Raw genomic sequence first — 6,228 nt, 5'->3', positions numbered from 1 at the left:
AAAACTCATTCTCAGTTAAGGTAATGAAGTTATCCTACACTGTATGCAGGCTAACTTTTTGGTCACATCATGAAGCAGTGGTGATCTGATTTTTTCCCTTCTCAATTCATTTTCCATGTTGGTAACCTCATATACCTGTGAGAAATGAAGAAATTGCTTTAAAAAGTAATAGTTCACAAGCAGCTAAAGATGAATGTATAACATGACAGAAGTATTCATTAAGTATACAAATAACCTGTTGAGTCTTAATAAACACCTAAATTAATTATTAGTGGCTTTCATTTCCTACTTGATTAACAACTCTTGTTTAAAGTATTGTTAATCTATTTTAGGTTTTAATGAAGGATTGCTGTTTAACATTTACTGAAAATTTCACTCTCTGTCAATGTGAGCCAGCCATAACTATGCTAATTTGTTGATGTGCTCTTAAGTGTCAGTTTTCATAATGGTACACTGATCATCAGGTGAAAAAGGCTCAAAACACTGTTTCACTAGTCAACAATGTATGTAACTAAATGTAGCCTGCTTCCCTATTCCAGGCAACGTTGTCTTAATTAGCTTGCTAAGAAAAATGATTACCCACGCTGCATTTTTTATAGTTAAGGGAATAAACCTGTCTCTGTACTGCTACTGTAAACGGCACTGAGGACTTACGAGAAAATATATTGCTGAATTACATTAATGTGACAAGCAGCAACAATGGCAACAGCTACTGTATATGGCAGACTGTGAGAAACCCTTTAGAAAACACTTAGTTACCCATCTTTGATCATTCCAGATGAATGGAAAAAAGTAGCATTTTATACAGATTCTGACAGCCTGTAACTTAATTTGCTTGAAATTTGAGTTTAGTTGATTAGAAATGCAAATGGCTACATAGTTCTTTAGTAAGACATCATGTTACCCTATAGATAATAGCTCTGAAAACGCAGAGAGAATCCTCAAATGCAACAAAGTAGGAAATGGTATGCTTCACCATTGATGGTACATTTATGGAATGTAGTTTTAAATTCCTGGTTTGAATTTATTGTTGATAGTTGCAGAGTCTATCACAGAAATGGGCTAGTAATTCACTCTTTGTAAGTATGTACAAAAATGTATAATATACTATACATATAATATACTATACTATAATATACAAAAATTTGAATAATATACTGATTGTATGTTCAAGGGGAAATTGACGGACAAATGGAAGACGGTATAAATGGATTGATGTAATTTTTACAATCCTCGGAGTGTTCATGATCGGATACTAGCCTGTTCCAACAGTTAGAATGCAGCGAGGTAGGAATGTGCTGGGCTACAGGTAATTGCTTTCCAGGAAGGGTAATAACTCATTGTAAAACAATGTTTGCTCTTGGTGAAGAAAGGAGTTAGAGGAAGATTTATAGAACAGTCAGTTCTGAATAAATAATAATCAGACAAAGTACAAAAGTACAAAACCTACCTTTAAGCATTTTTTATAAATCAGAACCAGAACTTTTACTTACTTTTCTTTTCCTATTATTTACTGTAGTTCATCATTATTTTTAAGGGGATGAATAGACTTTAAATTTGGACTTTCATCAAAAATGTGAATGACGTACTGTAGATCACCAGATTGAATAACTGATTTTTTTATTATAACTAAGAATACCAAGAAACAGTGCAACTCGACTCCAAGATGGAGGTCATCCCGCTGTTAACGTTTCTCTTATGTTTCTTCCATTTCTCAATGGAAGAGCAGTAGGAGTAAAGACCCACCATTATTCTGGATATAATAGATTAGAAATGCAATCCTGGTGTCATAACCAAGTTTGCTTTGCAATTGGGGTTGAAAATACTGTTGCAGATGTTCTTAGGAGGCCTATATCAGGGGTCACCTAGGACCTAGAGGGTATAGTGTCTTTTGGTTTCTCAATTAATTATTTAATTAGCTGCATGATTGTGATATTTCTAGTCGGGCATTGAGATGATTTACAGAATATGAAACTGTATCTTTAATGAAGTGAATATTACACGTCATTAACTAAACTAACTTAAAAAAAATCCTATATATGTCTAATTTAGATAATAGTTCAGGTCGGGAGCTGCGTCAGCATGCGTAGGCTGCAAAGGAACAAGTAATAGGTTTATTCCATGCTGAAAAAAAGAAGAAAGAGAACACAACGTTTCGGCCGTGGAGCCTTCTTCAGGTGTGAGCATATAATTTAGTCATTTTAAATGACTAAATTATAAATTTATAATTTAGATAATAATTTGGTTAATTGGTTAATTGGCCTTGATGGTTTTGTCACAAACAAGACACACAAATTAAGGGAATAATCTGTGGCTGTCTGCCAGGAGAACTCAAGGAGGAAAAGACAGATACCTACAGCTGAACATTGACAGTGGTGATCCACTGGATGAGGAAGGATTACTAAAAAAATGTCCTGTATGTGAGCCAAATGGCCACCCGAATTAAAACAAGTGGTCTGTTGAATAGCTGCCAGGAGAAGCAGGAATGAGTGGTGTGCGGGCCAGCTGAATGACCATGAAGTCATGGTTCTAGCTGGCTGGATAACAGCATGGAGTGTAGATGGATCACGAACAAGGCACATGGAGTGAAAGCCCTGGAAGGTCAGATGCTGTGAAGTTGATATTGTGTATACCACTTAATAGCATAAATTATTAAATACGTGTTACACTTGTACTTTAATAAAACACACTATAATGATGCATTGCTAAATAATTATCTATTAGCATTACACATTGATTTGTTTTGAGGTGCTGTTCCACGTACAGTCTGTTGAAGTATGTTAAAGTTGTGTTGCATTAATGTTTCGTTGTATTGATGCAATATTCATGTTACATAGTGTTTAAGTGGCACTAAATAGATGCTTTACTGTATTGATGTATTGATGTGGCACAGCATTCGTGATGTGCTACAGTATGTTTACAGTGATATTATCATAAAATGATATTATACTGACAGAGGTTGCTTGAAGTGGTTCTGATCTTGTCTTGACTCGATTGTTTTTATGACTGTGTTGTGATAAGTGCTAGAGAGACCTTGCATTGATTTTGCACTGCAGGACCTTTGATGAGGTGCTGTATTGCATTGATATTGTGCAGCGCTGACTCTGCATTCTTTGGTACGGCTGATTTTATGTCATGCTGAGAGCTAGCAGGAACGATGCCAGGTAGAATGCCAGTTGTTGTTGATGCAGAGGTCAAATCAAGAGCATCAGAGTAGTAGCAATAGAAAGGCTGTGGTCAGTGGGGAGGAGTGTGAAGCTCCTGGACTATGAAGGCGTAAAGGTTCCAAGCCAAAGAACTATACTGTAAATATAAATTTCCAGCAACCTTATTTACTGTATCTCTTGCTGTAAATGCCCAGCCATCTACATTGGAGAAACAGGAAGGAGACTCGGAGACCGCTTCAGAGAACACGTCAGGGCTGTGAAGATTAAAGATCTCTCCAAGCCCATTGTTTCTCATTTCACCTCTGACGGCCACGACCACTCTAATCTCTCTGTCTGTGTTCTCAAAGACGGTTTTCCAAACTCATACATCACAAAGACTACAGAAACCAAAATTATCCTGCAGCTAGGATCACAGCTTCCCCCTTCTCTTAACGACAGACTACTTTTCTTCTAAATTTTCTCCATTCATTGGAAGTTTCATTTCACACCTCTCTACACCTATTCTGACTTCACACCTCTTGATTGGCCTCTCTTTCTGTCCACTGCTCCCGGCTCTCCCTCCTCCTCTCTCCCACCCTTTGTTCTCCCACTACATTACCTTTGCCTACTGCCTTGTCTTTCTCACACCTGAAGAAGGCTCCACAGCCGAAACGTTGTGTTTTCTTTCTTCTTTTTTTTTTCAGCATGGAATAAACCTATTACTTGTTCCTATACTGTAAATATACTGTAGCAGCTGATTTGTTAATTACAGAAAACACGTGCCTAGAGGGAATTGGGCTCATGACACAGATGCGAGGACACGAGCAAACGCAGAGGTGAGAATATCTTACATACTAACACATCGTCAGGAAAGACAACGAAAAGAATGCTGCCTTACAGAGTCTGTTCTATAAGATAAAATCCTCTGCCAATTCTGCACTCCTGGCCTGTAGATATAAAGGCCAAGTTGCATACATCAAGCAGTGGGGGGCTAACAAGCTAGGATCTTTGTCTGACAAAATGATTGTTAGGTCATTTTATCCCACAAGGAGATGATATTTGGAATCTAGGGCTGAACGTTTGACAGATAGGATGCCAGAGACAGAGGAGGTAACAGATGAGTGTTGAATCTATAGGATTTATAAGGCTGAAGCCACTGTGGGTACAATGCCTGAGAACACAAACTGAATTGGTACAGAAAAGGGAATGACAGAAATCCATTGTGCTTTGCTGTAAGACATAAAGCAAATATGAAAGGAAAAAAACAGGTCTGGGAAAGGGGGAGAAGTCTTAACCTGGAATGTAAAGGTTTAAAATCTCATCCGGAGGATGACATCTCCTACAGTCATATGTCTTGACCCACAAGAGCAAAGCTGACTGGTCCCTGTCAAGACTTTAAAGTCAGAGCCACAGAGGTACAGTCAAATTCAATATTTTGACTTTCATTATTTTGGTTTTAACCTCAGTGATCCTGAAATGAGGAGGACCTTGGGGAGCTGGTCCCTGCTACAAAACAGGTTGAGAAACTTTATCCTACAGTACACTATTCCTGATCACTATACTGGGAGGCTAGAAATTCTGATCCAGAGGGAAGAGTGCCACCCACTGGTTCACCAGCACCAATCCGGTTTTCCTGGGTGGTCTCTGATCCCGGTCCTCATCAGATCCAGCCTTTCTTCACTCCTGAGACTGAAGATCCAGCTACAAGGCAGCACCCTTGCTGTGAAAAGACAAAGACAGGAAGATCCTTCTTGTCTCTCTCCTCCATGGATAAGTGGAAAGAAAATAGGAAAAGATAAAATTAAAGGGTGGCACGGCAGCACAGTGATTAGTATTGCTGTCTTGAGTTTAACCCTGGGGTGCTATCTGTGTGGAGTTTGTATGTTCTCCCCATGTTCTCATGGGATTTACCGGGTGGTCTAGTTTCCTCCCACAGTCCAAAGACATACTGGAATATAAACCCTGGTATGAAGCTGGTATGAATCCTGGTATGGTTTGTGTCTATGTGTGCCCTGCGGTGGACTGCTGTCCAGGAAGCACCCTGCCTTGTGCCTTGTGCTCGCTGTGATAGCATGAATACAAAGCAAGTTCTGAAGTTTGTTGCACTCCTGTCATCTTGATGACAACCATTTCCAGTCTGTTTTGAAGTTCCTGCTAAAAATATTCTAAAAAAATTCTGTGCACCCACTCGTAGTACCAATTTAATCCCAGCCTGATTTAATTTCTACTCACCTTTAGTCATTTTTAACATCAAAATATGTCTTTGTGACCAATATCTACAATTATTCAATTATTTTGGTTTGTCAGTTGTAACCAGCTGATTGTACTGATTCATCTGATCTTTTTAAATAACAAAGAAAAAGGTTGACAGATGCATCGGAACCACTGGTTCATAATATGAGCAGTTTTGATCTTCTGGGTATTTTATGAGCTGACAGGCCAACTTAAAAGCATGATTTCAACCTTTCAGAGAAGCAAGCCTGGAGGAAACGAGAAACAAATACAGTATGAATCCATTTGAAATGGATTTATTATATCACAAACATTAATATATGTTACATATTAAAAATGTATTAGTAGAGACAGTCAAAATTAGATGCAAAAAATAAGTAAATTAAAGTTTTGGAAATGTTAGTACTTTAATGGATCAAAAAAGAAAAAACATAAGAAGAAGAAAAGTCTAATCTCTCTGGTGTTGTCAGCTCACCGAAACTAAAACTACCTCCTTGTTCTCATACAAAATATCTATTAATGGGTCTCTGAAGGATGTGTGAATCATCAGATTAGTGTAATGGTTTTCCTACATGTTTGTATTACAGATTACACATATTCAGGGACATAACCCTGGTGCAGTACTGTTCTATCTCAGCACTGGGAGTTGGACAACCTCCCTGAAGTCATCATGCAAAACATACTTCATACAAAACACCTTGTCACAAAGGACCAAGGGACTGGAGACTTGAAAATAAATAGCACTCAGATATATAGCTACCTAATAAATATTATTACTATTTTATTCATTACTGTTATTGCAACATTTTGATGTTATGGTGCATGCTCCATGTGGTATCCCTGTCATACA

This window comes from Atractosteus spatula, chromosome 8 (assembly GCF_055471065.1).
Source record: "Atractosteus spatula isolate fAtrSpa1 chromosome 8, fAtrSpa1.hap1, whole genome shotgun sequence".
Lineage (NCBI taxonomy): Eukaryota > Metazoa > Chordata > Actinopteri > Semionotiformes > Lepisosteidae > Atractosteus > Atractosteus spatula.
The sequence above is the reverse complement of the archived record's forward strand: the minus strand, read 5'-3'. Positions refer to the sequence as shown.